Below are 20,048 nucleotides of genomic sequence, written 5' to 3'. Positions count from 1 at the left end.
TCGAGTCCTGTAGACTTTAATGGGGTTCTAAAGTTCGTACAAATTTTCGGTCCGTTCGATGGTTCTGGTGCAACCCGAACCCGGGGGTGTTCGGCTCACCCCTGCTAGTGACACATGTTTCAAATGAACAATGAACAGAAACATATATATATATATATATATTTTTTTTTTTTTTTTTTCTTTCATGACTAAGAAAATGGGACTTATTCAAAAACTGTCTTAAACATTTCTATTATATTATTATTACATTATATTGGAGAGATCATGTGCTTAATTGAATAATTTTACATATGCCTTTGGTTTATGTATTTTATATATATATTTTATAATATTCATATATATATTTATGATATATTGTCTTGATATACTTACAAAATGTATTAGTATATCTCATTAATATGAGTATAGCAGGTTTAAAGTACTATGTGTGAGAAAGATGTATGGTAATTGTGTTAGTGGTAATGCTTATGAATAGCCATTGGGTTTTTAGCTCCAAATTACCTCATCTTCAAAGTATTTAGAGGTAAAGTAAATTGTGTTGTCGAGACTTTCTCAAGACGATATATCTTAGGAGATATAAGTCTGACATAAACTGCCATTAAAGAGACATATTATCATAGTTTATAGTTTTCTTTAAAACTTATGTCAAAGGTTATTTGGAATGATATTTTGACATGCAGGTAACATTCCAAAATCATTGTTAAGCCTATACTGCCACCTTTTGGTAGTGATGTAAGGGAAAATACTGCCCTCTGTCGGTAGTTATACAGGAATTGACAGGTAATTGACGTCATTCATTATGTAATAGAGACATACACACCCACTTTTTTGGTGGGATAAAGGTGGTAGACACATAGTGATTGAGAGCAGAGAGAATGGAGGGCAAAGACTGGAAGGAAAGGATGAAAGGATGAGAGAAGAATGTAAAAAATCAAGGAAGGGTAGAAAGGTCCCTTGGGATACACAGCCGATATCTCTCAGACAAAAGACTCTTATATTTCTGGTAAAGTATAATTTTCATCTACCTATTGGTCATTTTTAAACATATACATTTGTATATGTTTAATATGTTTATTTAAACATATACATAGCTAAACCATTTAATCTTTGTAGCAGTAATATTTAAATTGTTTTTTTTTTCCCAACTGCAGTATGATATAATTCTGTTACAAGTAAAGAGAAAAACATATTTCGGTATATCTCAACAAAGTTGAGTTAAAAGTCTTATCAATGGTTTAGTTATGATGTATGCTTAACCACTTGCTTACTGGGCACTTAAACCCCCCTCCTGCCCAGACCAATTTTCAGCTTTCAGCGCTGATGCATTTTGAATGACAATTGCGCGGGCATACAACACTGTACCCAAATTAAATTTTTATCATTTGTTTCCCACAAATAGAGCTTTCTTTTGGTGGTATTTAATTACAGCTGGGAGTTTTATTTTTTGCTAAACAAACAAAAAAAGATGCAAAAAAATAAAAAATAAATCATGTTTAATAGTTTGTTATAAAATTTTGCAAACAGGTCATTTTTCTCCTTCATTGAAGTAAGCTGATGAGGCGGCACTGATAGGCTGCATTGGTGGGCACTGATAGGCTGCACTGGTGGGCACTAATAGGCATAGTTAAGGCGGCACTGATAGGCACAGATAAGGCGGCACTGATGGGCACAGATAAGGCGGCACTGATGGGCAAAGATGGGCACAGATAAGATGGCACGGATGGGTGGCACTGATAGGTACCACTGATAGATGGGACTGATGGGCACTGATAGGTGGCACTGATGGGCGGCACTGCTGGGCACTGGTAGATGACACTGATGGGCATGGATATGTGGCACTGGGGTGCAGCACCTTTGTTGAGGCAGATTGTGGGCACTGCTGGGTGGCACTGTGGGCACTGCTGGGTGGCACTGACGGGGGCAATTATTTTTTTAATGAGGTGGCACTGGCAGGGGGCAGGTGGGCACTGGCAGGGCTGGCCTTGATCGGGACTGATGTCCAGATCACGGCCGCCGGTGATCGGCTCTTTTTTTTTCTCCTCGTGCTGTCAGCGCGAGGAGGAATAATAGCCGATTCCCGGCTCCGTTGTATCACATGATCAGCTGTCATTGGCTGACAGCTAATCACGTGATAAGGGGTCGGGATCGACCCCTTGCTCGGATCAGTGATCAGGCGAGTCTCATAGACTTGCCGATCACAGAGCGCGCCGCGTGCACCCCTTGGTTGATTTTAGCAACAGATTTAAAGCGATACTAAAGTCTCGTTTTTTTTTTTTTCATGAAAAATAACAAACCTGTTAAATACTTACCCAGATCCTCTTCTCAGGTCCCTCTTCTGTGCTCCTGGCTAGGGATGGCCGAACAGTTCGCCCGGCGGTCGTTTCGCTGCGAATTTCAGCTGTTCGCGGTCCGCCAGTTCGGCGGACTATTGGCGCTGTTCGCCCGGCGGACTTCCGTGTTTTTACTGTGTAAAGGAACTTTGACCTGATGACACATCCATCATGGGGTACAGGACAGCCAATTGAGACATGACAGCACATGGACACTTGGACATTCCCCCTAACTTATAAATACACCCGATCCGGCGGCCATTTTACATTCTTTCTTCTGTCACTATAGGGAAAGGTTGCTGTTTGGAGCAGGGAGAGATAAACCACTAGCTATTTGGTACACAAAAGTTCTTTTCAGGACTGGTATAGGTGTTAGGTGTATATAGGTTTGCTGTGCTACTGATTGTTGCAGCAGCCTGAGTGTCTTTTGTCAGTTTAGAGAAAGGGACAGAGCGCTGTGTCTGCTGCTATTTTAGGGACAGCCAGATTAGTCATCATCATCATCATTAGCTGTTACTATCAGGTCCACAAAAGTGCTATTCGAGTAACCAGTAATTGTTCCAGTCTCCTCTGTTTTGCCAGTTTGTATAGGGACAGGAAGGAAGCAGTGTGTCAGGCAGTGAGGGTCAGTTTAAACAGTTGCTGTTACTATTAGTTCCACAAAGGTTCTTTTCAGGACTGGCATCAGTGGTATGGTAATAGGCTTGTACACGTATAATCTTCTTTCTTCCAAATATAGAAAGAATATTATACTTGACTGCTGCCCTTCTGCTGCAGTCTGCTAATCATTCACAACTCACTTGTTCCACAAAGCTCTTTATCAGGACTGGTAACTTGGTCTGTGTAGGGTGCTACAGTACATAGGGTTGAGTGAGGTACAGTCTGCTGTTCTGTAAGGACCGGTATCGGTCCACAATAGATAGGGTTGAGGTGCACCACTTAGGGTTGCCACCTTTTCTTCAAGCCAAACCCGAACACTTTAGCGCCACACAGCAATTTTTTTTTTTTTTATTTTTTTTTTTTACGGGGAACACTATGGACTGTGGTATAAAATGAAACTCTGATGTAAGGGTTTCTGCTTACCAAAGCCACCATTTACATCAGAATTCCCAGATTTCCCCATTCCCCATTAAATCAGGTTTCCCTAAGCTCCCCCTTACATCTGAGTCCCCCTTACCTTAGTGTACAGGCATACCCCACTTTTAAGTACACAATGGGGTTTATTTACTAAAGCTTGAAAATGCAAAATCAGACTCACTTCTGCATAGAAACCAATGAGCTTCTAACCCCAGCTTCTTCAATTACACTTTGGTAATAAAACCTGGAAGCTCATTGGTTTCTATGCAGAAGTGAGTCTGATTTTGCACTTTCAAGCTTTAGTAAATAAACCCCATTGTGTACTTAAAAGTGGGAAGTGGGGTATACCTGTACTCATTTGCTCAGGGGAACAACAGAGAAGGGAGGGAGTGGGCCTATACACTGGGTGGTTGTGGTACTTGGTTAATGGGGAGTATAGGCGTGTGCAACCCAGGCAACAAGGGGACTCTGCACCACACTGGGTGAATAGGATGTGCCCAGACACACCTAAATTGGATGGGGGGGGGGGGGGGGGGTTGCAGTCCCATATGAATAATGTTCCCGGGCTTCAGACAGTCTGAAACCTGGACATATTATTCAAAACACAGACTGTCCAGGTAAATACCGGACAGGTGGGAACCCTACTGTTATCACACTAAGAGCAGGAAAAAAAAACAGACATGCTGCATTTTCCAAACACCAGGTTGGACATTGGGAACCACAGCACACTAAAATGCAACCATGTAAATATGACCCTAAGGGGTTGAATTACTAAAGGCAAATAGACTGTGCACTTTGCACCGGAGCTCCAGTCTCGTAAGTGAAAAGTAAAAGTCAGCAGCTGCAAAAACTGTAGCTGCTGACTGTTAATAAAGAGCCACTCGCCTGTCCCACGATCTAGCGGTGTGCTCACCCCAGCTGTTTTCTCCCTGCGTCCCCTCTCGTCAGCACCTTTGCTATGGGCACCCGGCCTTGACAGCTTGCCGCTTCACAGCTGGGTGCCCACTGTGCATGTGTAAGCGGTGCTGCACATTCTGACTGGTCTCGCAGTCTTCTGGAACCTGTCATGTGTCCCGGAAGACTTCAAGTGGAGTTTCACTCATTGGTAAGTTTATTAAAAGTCAGCAGTTGCTGACTTTTAATAAACAGACACTCACCTGTCCCACAGTCCAGCGATGCGGCCACCCAAACCCTCACTTCTCCAGAAGATTGCAGAGAGGGAGGGGAGAGGAGGAGTCGCCTAGGCGACAGAGGAAGGCAGTGGGACAGGAAGTACCTGACAAAATGAGGTACCCACTTCCCATCCAAAAAATTACATGCCAAAATGTGGCATGTAAGGGGGCAAGGAGCGCTTAAAGTGGAAGTTCCACTTTTGGGTGTAACTCCGCTTTCAGGAGGGAGGGGGGGGGGAGGAGAACTTCCACTTCCGATCGCCTAGGTGGTTGGAACAGAAGTGGGGATGGGTACCTGTCAAAATCGAGTACCCTTTCCCCCCTCCTACCCAAAAGCTCCATTTCACAAAAAGGAGTGGGGGAGGAGACCTTAAAGTAGAATTTGGGTGGAGCTCCACTTTAAATTGGCTGTAGTATGTGTGTGAATACATGTGAGGTAGGGTGTTTAAGCAAATGGTTTCGATTTTCTTGGGCGGAAGGAAAGAAAATCACTTGAATCCCCCATCATCACAGTCAGAGTTGATGGGGTAATGCCTCCCGCAGCACTATTGTGTTCTGTCAGTGGGGCCTTACTGGCCAGCAGAATGATTACTGCTAGCGGTTAATGTAAAATATCTGACAGGCTGGTTGTACCCAAGTCTATCAATGAATCTACTTTGGTACAATCAGCCTGCACATAAATGGATTGAATAGCGATCCATGTACAGCCAGCTTTAGATTGTAACTTTAGAAGTTCCTTGAGAACAGGGACTGTTGTGAATGTACAATATAAAGAACATACAGTATCCGTATAATATGGACTCTTGACACAAATGTCTGCTGGGATACAAATACACAGTTATCATTGCTCTTGGCCCTTGATAGCCCTGAAGTCACAATTACAAAGCAGTAAGTTCCAGTCCTGAGCCATATGGTTCTGTTTCTGAATGGACTGTTCATATACTGGCCAGCATGCCTGAATATTTCTGGAAACAAAACAACAGTATTTGCTGAATTCAATTGCCTGTGCTCATTGCTTTTCAGTGCATAAACCACCTGATTATTGCAAGAACGCTTCTAAATATTTTGCATGTCCTAAAACAATGAATGTCTGCCTACCCTACCTGAACTACCTACCCTAGTCCATCTACTGATCATCTCAACTCAGAGTTTTCTGTCTTACCAAAATGATTAAAAAGAGCAGCATGTGAATAGGGTACCTTTCATCAGCCACAAGCATTTTGATCAGGGGAGGAACAGAAGGAGTTAATCCTTATCTGGCAGCAGTAATCCTTATACCGCGCTCCAGACCTCCTTCACTTCTCTATCAATTCCCCGGGGCAAGGAATTCCTGGAAGCCACAGCAAGCCCGAAAATGATGAAATAGTCCCGGCGGTTCACTGCAATTACATCCCCCGGCGGATTGACATAGATAAGGGGACCGGGACTTTGGCTTAATTGTCGGGAGTTTTACTGCACTGCTGCCAGTTAAGGATTAGTTAGTTATGTTCCTTTCTCTGCCCCCAGCTGCTGTCCGATTAGCACTAGTTCTTCTGCTCCTTCCCCGATCCCCAGCGCTGCCACTGTCCAATCTAAGTGAATCATCTGTCCGGGTTCCAGGCAAACTGAAAACCGGACACATGGTTCAAAATTATTCAAAACCCGTACTGTCCGGGTGAATCCCGGACAGGTGGCAACCCTAGCACCACTGCTGACCGCTGCCCTATACTGCAGCAGTCCTTCATTGGTATAGGGACTGACGTACAGTCTGCTAATCAGTCACACACAACCTACTTGGTCCACAAAGGTCCTTATAAGGACTGGTAACTTGGTGAAGGGTGCTACAGTACATAGGGTTGAGTGAGGTACAGTCTGCTGTTCTGTAAGGACCGGTATCGGTCCACAATAGATAGGGTTGAGGTGCACCACTGCTGACCGCTGCCCTATACTGCAGCAGTCCTTCATTGGTATAGGGACTGACGTACAGTCTGCTAATCAGTCACACACAACCTACTTGGTCCACAAAGGTCCTTATAAGGACTGGTAACTTGGTGAAGGGTGCTACAGTACATAGGGTTGAGTGAGGTACAGTCTGCCGTTCTGTAAGGACTGGTATCGGTCCACAATAGATAGGGTTGAGGTGCACCACTGCTGACCGCTGCCCTATACTGCAGCAGTCCTTCATTGGTATAGGGACTGACGTACAGTCTGCTAATCAGTCACACACAACCTACTTGGTCCACAAAGGTCCTTATAAGTACTGGTAACTTGGTGAAGGGTGCTACAGTACATAGGGTTGAGTGAGGTACAGTCTGCTGTTCTGTAAGGACCGGTATCGGTCCACAATAGATAGGGTTGAGGTGTACCACTGCTGATCGCTGCCCTATACTGCAGCAGTCCTTCATTGGTATAGGGACTGACGTACAGTCTGCTAATCAGTCACACACAACCTACTTGGTCCACAAAGGTCCTTATAAGGACTGGTAACTTGGTGAAGGGTGCTACAGTACATAGGGTTGAGTGAGGTACAGTCTGCCGTTCTGTAAAGACTGGTATCGGTCCACAATAGATAGGGTTGAGGTGCACCACTGCTGACCGCTGCCCTATACTGCAGCAGTCCTTCATTGGTATAGGGACAGACGTACAGTCTGCTAATCAGTCACACACAACCTACTTGGTCCACAAAGGTCCTTATAAGGACTGGTAACTTGGTGAAGGGTGCTACAGTACATAGGGTTGAGTGAGGTACAGTCTGCCGTTCTGTAAGGACCGGTATCGGTCCACAATAGATAGGGTTGAGGTGCACCACTGCTGACCGCTGCCCTATACTGCAGCAGTCCTTCATTGGTATAGGGACTGACGTACAGTCTGCTAATCAGTCACACACAACCTACTTGGTCCACAAAGGTCCTTATAAGGACTGGTAACTTGGTGAAGGGTGCTACAGTACATAGGGTTGAGTGAGGCACAGTCTGCTATTCTGTAAGGACCGGTATCGGTCCACAATAGATAGGGTTGAGGTGCACCACTGCTGACCGCTGCCCTATACTGCAGCAGTCCTTCATCGGTATAGGGACTAAGAGTTTTGTCACAGGGTCATTTAAAAAATGACAGGCAGAGGAAGAGGCAGGCCCTTCCGCAGGGGTGGTAGGGGTAGGGCAGGAGCAACAGCCTTGAGCCAAAGTGGGAAGTTGCAGAAGGTGCGTTCAATTACTTTAAAGGACGCACCAGACTTGGTTGAGTGGCTCACTCAGCCTTACTCTTCTGCACCCTCCTCATCCTCTCGATCTGCACCCTCTTCTTCACTCTCTGCTATGTGCACCCCCAAAGACACTACCACCAACAACACCACCACCACCACCACCACATACCTTCCGCTTGAGTCACAGGAATTATTTTCCGATCCATATCAAGAGGACATTTCTGATGCGCAGCCACTCTTGGTATTGGATCAGGAAGAGGAGGTAGCAACAACCGCTACTCAGCAGTCTGACGACAGTACCCAGATCAGCCCAAGGAGGAGGTTGGTCCCCGGTGTTGCTGCTGCCTACTCCGAGATCTCTACTTATAGCGGTGGGGAAGGCGACGTTGATGATGACGTGTCTAGTGATGTCACGTGGGTGCCCACAAGAGAGGAAGAGGAGGGGAGTTCAGAGGGAGATATGGACCAGCAGATAGGGAGGAGAAGCAGGAATAACTTACATTGCACAGGAGGGACAAAGCAGACTGCAAATGTATCAGGAGCGAGTCATCGACCATGTACGGTCACATCTGGCGCTCCCAGGACACCGGCACATGGCTCCGCAGTGTGGGCTTTTTTTAACATGTCCGCTGCTGACAATAGCGTTGCCATCTGCAATCTTTGCAGTCAACGCATTAGTCGCGGTAAGCCCAACACTCACCTAGGGACGACCGCCTTAAGAAGGCACATGGGCAGCCATCACCGAGCCGAGTGGGAGCAACGGAACACACAAAGCCACACTGCAGGCTCTCACCGTCCAGCCTCGTCTTCTACTTCTCCTTCTCCTCTCTCCTCACAATTGTCCTCCACTCCACCTTCCATGACGCCAAGCTCACATTTTTCTGCAAAAAGGCAGGCTTCCGTGGGCCTAATGTTCGAGCGTAAAAAAATGATGACGCCGGATAACCCTCTTGCCCAACGATTAACGGCTGGCTTGTCAGAACTCATAGCCCGCCAACTACTGCCATATAAACTGGTGGACTCGGAGGCCTTTCGCAAATTTGTGGCCATTGGAACTCCACAATGGAAGGTCCCAGGAAGGAAGTATTTCTCAGAGAAGGGCATCCCAGAGCTATATGGCCATGTTCAGCGGCAAGTGAATGTATCTCTGGCACACAGTGTCGGTGCCAAGATACATCTGACCACAGACACGTGGTCTAGCAAACACGGGCAGGGAAGGTATATCACTTTTACTGCCCACTGGGTGAACCTTCTGACGGCCGTCAAGCATGTAACCCGTGGCACCCGTGTAGATTTGGTTTTCCCGCCTAGGATTGCATGCAGGCCTGACTCTTCTTCTCCTCCTCATCCTACTCCATCCTCCTCCCTCTCCTCCTCAGCTGCCTCCTCCTTTTCCGCTGCTAGCGTCTCTTCCGCTGCACCGCCCAAGCTCCCCAGAACCTATTCGACATACCAGGTGAGACGTTGCCATGCCGTGCTGCGTCTGTTGTGCCTGGAAGCCAAGAGCCACACTGGCCCGGCACTCCTTTCAGCTTTGCGTTCACAGGCAGATCAGTGGCTAACACCGCTCAATTTGACAGTTGGTAAAGTGGTGTGTGACAACGGTGCCAATCTGCTTAGCGCATTGAAACAGGGCAAAATCACGCACGTGCCATGCATGGCACACGTCTTAAACTTGGTCGTGCAGCGATTCGTTGTCAAATACCCTGGGGTCCAGGACATCTTGCGGCAGGCAAGGAAAATCTCGGCCCATTTCAGAAGATCTTACACGGCCATGGCTCGCCTTGCTGACATTCAGCGGCGACACAATCTGCCGGTCAGACGTCTTATTTACGATTGCCTGATGCGATGGAACTCAACCTTCTATATGCTTGATAGGCTGCTCCAGCAGAAACGTGCAGTTAACGTCTACCTGTATGAACTCTGCGGCAGAAACAGTTCTGGGGAGCTGGGTTTTTTTTCACCGCGCCAGTGGCTGCTCATACGCGACGCATGTAGACTTCTGCGGCCATTTGAGGAGATCACCAAACTGGTCAGTCGCAGCCATGGCGCCATCAGTGACATGGTACCTTATGCCTTCTTTATGGAGCGTGCATTGCATCGTGTCATTGATCAGACTGTGGAGGAGCAGGAGCGGGAAGATGAGGAAGTCGCAATGCTGGATGAATTCCCAGGGGGGGCTACTCTATCTGAGACAAGTCAACAACAGAAGTCTGAAGAGGAGTCAGAGGAGGATGGTGCCGGGGTGGATGAGGAGGAGCAAGAAGAGCATGCTTTAAACCTTTCTGGGATCCCTGTTGTGCGTGGATGGGGAGAGGAGAATGAAGAGGACGACATTATCCTGGATGATGAGCAGGAGCCAGGCCACCACACCGCTTCCACTTTAGTGCAAATGGGGGCCTTCATGCTCCAGTGTTTTAATAGGGACCCCCGTATAAAAAGCATAAGGGTCAAGGACCACTCCTGGGTGGCAACGTACTTAGACCCCCGGTACAAACACAAAATGGCGGAAATGTTACCGCCGTCGCAGAGGGCTGTCAGAATGCAGCACTTCCAGGCCTTGCTTCGAGAAATGCTGCATTCTGCTTTTGCGTGCGCTGGCAGAGGAGCAATTCCCACTCCCAGAGAAGGAGTTGCGGGTACCAATCCAACAGCGCCTGCAAGAAGAGGCCGGTTTGAAGCTGTGTTGGTGACTTCGGATATGAGGTCATTCTTTCAGCCGACCCATCGACAGGTGTCATCCGCATCCAGCATCAGGGAACGCCTAGACCGTCAGGTGTCCGACTACATTGGGTTAACGGCCGATGTGGACGCTCTGAGGAGTGATGAACCCCTGGACTACTGGGTGGGCAGGCTTGACCTCTGGCCAGAGCTTGCCCAATTTGCAATCGAACTGTTGGCTTGCCCCTCATCCAGTGTCCTGTCCGAAAGGACGTTCAGCGCAGCAGGGGGGATCGTGACTGATAAGCGTACTCGCCTAGCTCACGACAGTGTTAACTACCTCACATTTCTAAAAATGAATGAGGCATGGATCTCGGAGGAATTCAACACATGTGACCAGTAGACCATGTATATGTCTATAAATAATTTTTTTAATCAAGCACACAGACCTTCTTTCTTCATTTGGCTCACTTCCTTGTAACAAAAAAGCACACCGTACTATATGCCCCTACCCTCCTCTTTGAAGAGGTTGAGCGGTGTCATATTTCTACAGGGGCTGCTTATGAGGGGATCACACCATCCCTGTGCTGTGCTGACTTCCTCCTGGGGGTTCTTATTATGAGGGGATCACACCATCCCTGTCCTGTGCTGATTTACTCCTGGGCCTGCTTATTATGAGGAGATCACACCATCCCTGTGCTGTGCTGAGTTTCTCCTGGGCCTGCTTATTATGAGGGGATCACACCATCCCTGTGCTGTGCTGAGTTTCTCCTGGGCCTGCTTATTATGAGGGGATCACACCATCCCTGTGCTGTGCTGATTTTCTCCTGGGCCTGCTTATTATGAGGGGATCACACCATCCCTGTGCTGTGCTGACTTACTCCTGGGGGTTCTTATTATGAGGGGATCACACCATCCCTGTGCTGTGCTGACTTCCTCCTGGGGCTGCTTAAGGTGCTGCTGTCAGTGCTGTATATCACGGTGCTGGTGTGAGTGCTTAATGTCACGCTGCTGATGTCAGTGCTCTCTATCACGGTGCTGCTGTCGGTGCTGTATATCACGGTGCGGGTGTGAGTGCTTAATGTCACGCTGCTGATGCCAGTGCTCTCTATCACGGTGCTGCTGTCGGTGCTGTATATCACGGTGCTGGTGTGAGTGCTTAATGTCACGCTGCTGATGTCAGTGCTCTCTATCACGGTGCTGCTGTCAGTGCTGTATATCACGGTGCTGATGTCAGTGCTGTATGTCACGCTTCTGATGTCAGTGCTCTCTATCACGGTGCTGCTGTCAGTGCTGTATATCACGGTGCTGATGTCAGTGCTGTATGTCACGCTTCTGATGTCAGTGCTGTATATCACGGTGCTGCTGTCAGTGCTGTATATCACGGTGCTGATGTCAGTGCTGTATGTCACGCTTCTGATGTCAGTGCTCTCTATCACGGTGCTGCTGTCAGTGCTGTATATCACGGTGCTGATGTCAGTGCTGTATGTCATGCTTCTGATGTCAGTACTCTCTATCACGGTGCTGCTGTCAGTGCTGTATATCACGGTGCTGATGTCAGTGCTGTATGTCACGCTTCTGATGTCAGTGCTCTCTATCACGGTGCTGCTGTCAGTGCTGTATATCACAGTGCTGGTGTGAGTGATTTATGTCACGCAGCTGATGTCAGTGCTCTCTATCACGGTGCTGCTGTCAGTGCTGTATATCACGGTGCTGGTGTGAGTGATTTATGTCACGCTGCTGATGTCAGTGCTCTCTATCACGGTGTTGCTGTCAATGCTGTATGTCACGGTGCTGGTGTTAATGCTTTATGTCACGCTGCTGATCTCAGTGCTCTCTATCACGGTGCTGTTGTCAAATGACTCTATCACGGTGCAGGTGTCATTGCTGTATGTCACGCTGCTGGTGATCATCTCCTGCACCCTCTTCTTTGCCTACCCTGGTCCCTGACCTTCCATCTCCTCCATTGCCTTCATGCGCTCCACAGTCCTGAATTGTCAGAACAATTTCCCATATAAAAAAAGAATGCTTGTAGTTATCGATCCCAAATTCACCTCATACATGTATTATGTCATTGGCCATGTGGTGGGACTATGTTTGCCCAGCTAATAATTATTTTGTGGCTGCAAATTTGACCTAAAGGTTTGCGAAGTTCGCCTCCCATTGAAGTCAATGGGGCCCGCCGTGAACGTTCCGTTTCGCGAACTATCGGCCGCGTTCGCGGTCCGCGTTCGCAAAACGTCCCGTCGGAAGTTCGTCCATCACTACTCCTGGCCCTTCCCCCCGTTCAGTGCCCCAACTGCAAGTAAGCTTGCTATGGGGGTCCCCCGTGCCATAGCTCCCTATGTCCTATCAGACATGGAGCTCTGCCCGCGCCATACTCTCATTGGCTCACTAACTGACAGCAGCAGGAGCCAATGGTGCTTCACTGCTGTCTCAGCCAATGAGGAGAAGGAATCCCGGACAGCCAAGTGTCAAGTGTGCAACATCACTAAATTGAGATAGGGCTCAGGTATGTATTAGGGGCAGCTGCTGCACAAAGAAGGCTGTTTGTCCTAATGCATTAAGATAAAAAACACCTTCTGCCTTTACAACCACTTTAAGTTAGCCAGGCCAGGACAAATTCTTTGTTTATGTAGAATTCATATTGCTGATTTAATACGTGTGCCTCACTGCAATATTGATTTTTAAAACAAAGGTTCAGTTGTCCTTAATGCCCCTTTCACATGGGTAGTCCAATCAGGTATGCCAGTCAGTTTTTAGGCAGAGCTGATTGGACCATCCATTGCTCTTGATGGAGCAGCGGGTGTCAACATCTGATCCTGTTCACTAAAAACAGATGGATGGGCATGCGTTCCCCATCCTTGTGGCAGATTGGATCTGATCGCCCATAAAGAAGAGTGGGCTGTGTCTGTTCTGCATAAGTGGAGCCAACACGCACCAGCCATCCACCTGCTCAGTGGGAATCAGCAGACAGATTCCCTGTTGAGCAAACAGAGTCCTCCCCCTATGACAGAGCCTAAAGGATAAGTTCACCTTTAAAAAAAAAAAAAAAATAATTGCACATCTTTTTTGCAGGTAAAAAAATGTCATTTATTTATCTGGAGCCTATTTAAAGCATTGCAATCTCAGGCTCCTTCTGACTGTCAGTGTAGCTGTCTGCCCGTACCTTGCAAGAGCAGGCAGTTAATGAATGACAGGAAGCATCAATGAACTACCTAGAGCACCCATCAGCCCCCTGGTAGTTCATTGAGAATTGTAGTTCTCCAATTCACAGAACTGTGTAAACGAATGACTTTTTAAAATAAAAATGTATTGTGACAGCAGACGCGCGGGGGTGTGGGGGCTGCTCAGTTAGTAACAGGTTACATCTTAAATATGGATGTAACATGTTACTAAAAGGTGAACTTATCCTTTAAGGGGGTTTTTCACATCAGCCTGCATGCAACAGGCTGTTTTAGCATGCAAGTTAGTCTCTGTTGTGTAGAGGTGCCTTGCATAGATACAACAGCCCCAAGCATTCTTTTCTTTGTTTTAATTGAAATTCCTCTATGCCCACATTCACATCGGGCTGTTTTGACATGTCAAATGGCTTGCTGTTGCCGGAAACGTCTGAATCGGTGCAGTGTTGCACTGATTTCGAAAAGTAGTTCCTGCACTACTTTTGGCGACTTTGGGGGCAATTTCAATAGACATCTGTGCATTAACCCGCAGAGATGTTTCTGAAATCGCTCCCAGACTGACATGCGGGTTTGAAATGGTGAGTGTTCAGGTGAACTCTGCATCAGTGTGAACCTGGGCTTAATGTATCACTGCAAAGCAGCAGTGCAGTAAGAAGAAATTCAAAAATACAATTATAAATGTAGCGCTGGCTCCTGGCGAGCAGGCGCTATGGGTTTTTGAAAAGTTAATTTGCCTGAAACCACAGTTGGGTTTCGGGACTATTTCTCTAAATTTCTGGTTTCAGTACCAGTCCAGGGGGGTTGCACTGGATTCCCCTTGACCGCAGGTGTCGCAGTCACCGCCGGCAAGAGTAGAAACGCAGTCTAGCTGGGTGCATTGAATGCCACTATTCTCTCAGAACCAGCCCAGTGCGAGTGTTTTCCTGCTGTGTATTCTGGGGGGTGGTACTTAAGGTACCGACGCCACGTGACGTGGGGTCTTTTATTTTCTGTCTGTTTGGTTCTGGTGGTCCTCCTGACCCAGCCCCATGGCCCTCCTGGCCTGGGGTGCGGAACCATGCATCCCGAATCTCGGGGCCGGCTGGCCTGAAGCGACGCAACTGCAGGGACAGGCCCGAGTGAATTTCGGGGCCTACTGATACAAGGGTGGTCCGATGCCATCTCATCTGAAGGGAGAGGCCCAGCAACTGAAGAACCCCAGGGGAGGACTCTTTCAGGAGAAGACCGTGCGCAAGGCTCTGAAGGAGCCTAGAGGCTTTGTTGAAGGACGCAACCTGGATCAACACCCATACAGTATCGCCAGATTGGCTGAGAGAACCTGGTACCATATGTCAGTTCTTTAACGTTATCCACATCCCTCAGTAACGCTCAAGTGTATCTCACAAGTCTGTGGAAGAGACTTTGTCAAGCACCCCACCGGCTGCTAGGCCTAGTGAGAGAGGTCTATCCAGGGGTTGTTAAATCCAGTAGATTTTCTCTAAAGACTTCCATTTTTGCAATGCAAGTACCTGAACTCACTCCTAACCCTCTACCCTTTATTGAGAGAATTTGTTTCTGTTCTAAATAAATAACCCAAAAGAGTATTCAGTGTCAGTTTCCACATTCTTTGGGCCATCTACCATGGGAACCCCAAGACGGAGAAGCAAACAAGGAGGTAACGGTAAGCCCAAAAAAAAAACCAGCAGCTCCTTCGGGGGTCAGTGCTACATAAACAACACACTGCAACCCACCTCAACACCATGGTGTGAACTGGACACATTGAAAACAATAGTCTTCAATGTGCCTTTGGACTGATCTATGCAGATAAATGTAGGTCACCGAACATGGTGTGAACAAGCCCTCAGGAAAGGCATTCAGACATCTCTTGTTATACTAGGTGAAAGCTGCCCTTTTAATTGGCCTTGACAAGCAGGCTTCTGCCACTACATGATTAGTGAAGTTAGGTGAATATGGATATTATTCCTGCTAACAGCAGAGTGTATATGCATATGTAGCAGTGTTACTCATCCTCTGCTTTTAGTGGATGCCAGTTCCCTACTTTCCAATGCCCTCAAGTGAATGGAGCCTAATTGTAAATCTGATTTGCTACAAGCTGCAGAATGTTTCCACTCTCATTAACTCTGCCCTACATTTCAACACACTGTAAATAACAGCAATAATTTGTGATTTAAAGTATAACTGTAATGAAGATTGCAGCCTCCCAAATATAAATCAACACCTTTGTGAACAGAACAATCAGCCAGATTTGATTGGAGACCAGAGAATCGAATTCCCTGTGTGGTTTCAGGAGGAAGAGAAGTGGATGGGCTAATCCACCAATATCTGCCTGATTTTAGGACTGTTTAAGTGGAAAAAATGCAGCTCTGAAAATAGCCATTTGTAAGATCTCAGAGATATCATTGCTGACCTTAACGTGGATGTAAACCCTCTCCCCTATGCCCAGTGAAGTGAAAAGCCTCAGATGATACACAGAGATGAAACAAATCTCCCTACATAAGTTTTACATGCATATCTGTATCTTTCCCTTTCTACATTCTTTAGAAAGTGCTGATCTTATTAAAAAGCTTGTTTTTTCTTTCAGCAGTGGGTGTGTTGTCTGGGCTTACACTGTGTGAGAGCTGATTGGAGGAAAGGCTGACAGGAGGAACGGAACAGCAGAAAGACACGGCACTTAGAAATTTGGAGAGAGATAAGTAAACACTGCAGATATATGTGCCCGGGTCAGATTTCATGAATAGGGTTTACAACCACTTTAATTATGTTTGTTTCAGGCCATTGTTTTTTTTTTTTACCGTGTAATATTTAAACAAGAAATGGCACCAAACAATAAAAATATTGAGTAGAGCTGCCCCTTTTACTAGTAAATCAGATAAAAAACCATTTACAAATAAATAAAAAGTTAGTGCTAACTAAAATATACATAAAACTTGAACACTTAGTGCATAATAAATAACCACACCAATAAAATAATTTATTGGTGTGGTTATTATGCACCAAGTGTTCAAGTCATATCTATATTTGAGTTAGTGCCAACTTTTTATTTATTACTAAATGCTTTTTTTTACCACCTGGTACAGCCAGCAGTATTGCTTTACTTAACCACTTAAAGTGGTTGTATACTCGATTTTTTAACTTTTACCTACAGGAAAGCCTATAATAAGGCTTACCTGTAGGTAAAAAAAATATCTCCTAAACCTTTACGGTTTAGGAGATATTCCCCTCGGTATGCGCCGCTGCAGTCAGCGGCGCATGCGCACAAGGGGATTCTCGACCTGAAAATCCGGCAGTGGCTGGCCGGAATGAAATCTCCCGCGCGCATGCGCGGGAGTGACGATATCGCGGCTCCGGCCACTCACAGCGCCGGAGCCGCGATACCCGGAAGAAACGCAGAGGGAGCATGTCAGCTCCCTCGGCGTGGATCGGGCCAGATGTTGGGGCCTCGTTCTAAGGTAAGTATTTCATAATGAGCTAGTATGCGGTGCATACTAGCTCATTATGCCTTTTGCTTTGCAGGTTTAAAAAAAAAAAAATGTGCGGGTTTACTACCGATTTAAAGACCAGGTCTCTTTTTCAGATTCGGTGTTTACACGTTTAAAACAGTTTTTTTTTTTTGCTAGAAAATTACTTATATACAATATATAATGTTTGGGGGTTCTAACATTCTAGAGAATAAAATGGCAGTCATTGCAATACTTTTTTCACACCGTATTTGGTCAGCGTTCTTACAAGTGCACTTTTTTGGGAAAAAAATTCACTTTTTTGAATAAAAAATAAGACAACAGTAAAATTAGCCCATTTTTTTTATATTGTGAAAGATAATGTTACGCCGAGTAAATTGATACCCAACATGTCATGTTTCAAAATTGCGTCCACACGTGGAATGGCGTCAAACTTTTACCCTCAAAAATCTCCATAAGCGACATTTATAAAATTCTACAGGTTGCATGTTTTGCGTTACAGAGGAGGTCTAGGGCTAGAATTATTGTTCTCGCTCTACCGATCGTGGCGATATCTCACGTGTGGTTTGACTACTGCTTTCATATGCGGACGCTACTCATGTGTGCGTTCGCTTCTGTGTTTTAAAAAATATTTTTTTTCTTAATTTTACTTGATTTTATTTATTTTTACACTTTAAAAAAAATAATAATAATAAATGGATCACTTTTATTCCTATTACAAGGAATGTAAACATCCCTTGTAATAGAAAAAAGAATGACAGTTCCTCTTAAATATGAGATCTGGGGTCAAAAAGTGCTCAGATCTCATATTCGGACTTAAATGCAATAAAAAAAAAGTGGGGGCCATCTTAGCCTCACTCGTCTCCATACTCAGCTACCGACGGCTCCGGTAAGCCGATAGCAGTGATCTTGCGGCGAACCCGCTACAGAGACCACCATTATCGTACACAGGACCACCTCCTGTAAAGAGGGATATCTTGGTTCTGGCAGCAGTTACTGCCGTTACCGAGATATCCCTCTTCAAAGTACCAACGTGTTGGAATCAGACAGAAATGTATTATTATACATCTACACAGCTGTTTGTACAGCCGAACTCAGCCATAGGGATGCCAGGCAGTTTCACATGTTTAAAAGCAAGGAATGTGACACAATTTGAATAGCAGAATGAGTTCTATTCAGCCCACCTGGAATGTACTGAACTTCAAAGATGATATGGCGCCGGCTTGTCTGCAAGAACAGAGGACAGCTGGTGGGGCGTCCGAGATCAAGCCACAAGATAGCAATCCAGTCGGAGCAGTTGCAATTCATGGGCAAACACTGCCCCCAGAGGCCAAGTATGGCAGGACTGTTAGCCTGGGGGAGGAGACGCCCCAGAGACGCTGATTGGTCTACGGGAAAGAGTAGGATGGGCTGTGGGGTGTGGTATGGCTGAGGTATGTTTGACAAAAAGGGTTGCGACCTGAGCTCTGTCTCTTTATTCCATCATGAGGCGTAGCTGCGAAGGTCGGATAAGTATGGCTTATATTGTACTTTGATTGTATGCTATGTATTATTGTAACTTCTATTGATACTTGATGCACGTTTTTTATTTCCTTGGGAAATAAATGAGATTTAATTGACATTAGACCGTGTATTGATTTCATAGCCAAGGGTGGTAGCATTGTGGTATTAACAATAACATGTGCTTGGCGTAATAGACTAGCTAAACTATAGGGACTAGACAAAGGAATACATAACTGATAATAGTAGTACTAGATTGAATTGATCAGTTACTTCATTTGGCACCCCAGAAGGCGTGTAGTACGTATTTTTACACAGAATCCACGAAAATCTAATGTATTTTTGTTTCTGAGTCCCTGTAAGTCGCGACGATCCTCAAAGACACCCAGAACTGAAAGTCATCTCTAGTGTGGACAAGATTAGCGCTGGCTCGCGAATTCTGAAACCACGCTTGGATGAGCAGGAGGATTCTGTGAGATATTCCACTGGTAGAACGGACGCGTAAAACCTGGTGAGAATTGTGACTGATATATATATATATATATATATATATACATTATTGTTGTGTTTGCTGCAGAAACTGTAACCAGAGGGCAAATTGGCGCACTGGCGAGATAAGGGACTGATCATCCCTGGTTATGTGATATAACCGCAGATTGACAGGATAAATCATACAATTTTGAGGGAAAAGTGGAAATATCCACGTGATTGTGAAAAAGCGTTCTGTCCCAAAAGAAATTCCCTATGACCTGCTATCGGGTAGAAGGACATTGAATAAGAGTGTGTTCTCCTAAAGAAATTCGTGAGTAAACGAATTTGTATTTGTTTTTTTTTGTTTTTTGGCTTTTTGCATTTTTATTATTTTTTTAAATTTTTTTATTTTTTTTTATTTATTATTTATTTATTTTATTTTTTTCCCGCTGTTTTTTTTTGTCTGTAGTTGGAGTGGGACTACAGGTCAAAGCTAGCTTCTAAACAGCTTCCTCTATGTCTTTGTGTGCTTGGTATCTGATTGTTTAGTGTATTGCTAATGCACAGTGTTGGGTAGAGAGTGGCAGGAATTACCATACATCTTTGAGGAAAAAGTGGGGGAAGTATAGGTTTTTATTTCTACACACGTGAGAGTGAAATAGCTCTGGTCCAATAAAACCAAGGCATTGATTAAGAGTGTGCCTTGTGTCTTGTATGCTGTAGAACCACAAGTCACTGTAGATTTAAACGTTCGTATCTGTTTTTTTTTTTTTTGTTGTTTTTCGTTTTTTGGTAGGAGTAGGGGGGGTTGTCCATTTGTTATCTGTTTTCTTTTGTCTAAGCAACTGGTTGAGCAATCTAGCGTGGATAGGCTAATTAGCATGTCAATGGATATCCTTGAAGAGTTTCTTGGGAAAAATGCTTGTATTCAATTCAACAGTATAGTAAAGGATGCTTTAACACACCAATTCTATGATCTATTGAAACAATGCAATACTCATAATGATGCCATAAAG

The 20,048-nt window shown here is 45.6% G+C and overlaps 1 protein-coding gene across 4 annotated transcripts in view; it reads right to left on the bottom strand.

Moving 5' to 3' along the window:
* WASF3 (WASP family member 3) overlaps positions 1-20,048 on the bottom strand; it is a 676,822-nt gene that overhangs the window by 282,061 nt on the left and 374,713 nt on the right. The window lies entirely within an intron of this gene.

Source organism: Lithobates pipiens, unplaced genomic scaffold (assembly GCF_037356315.1).
Source record: "Lithobates pipiens isolate NorthernLeopardFrog02 unplaced genomic scaffold, aLitPip1_a1.2 Scaffold_16, whole genome shotgun sequence".
Lineage (NCBI taxonomy): Eukaryota > Metazoa > Chordata > Amphibia > Anura > Ranidae > Lithobates > Lithobates pipiens.
This window is presented reverse-complemented; position numbering and strand designations above follow the sequence as displayed.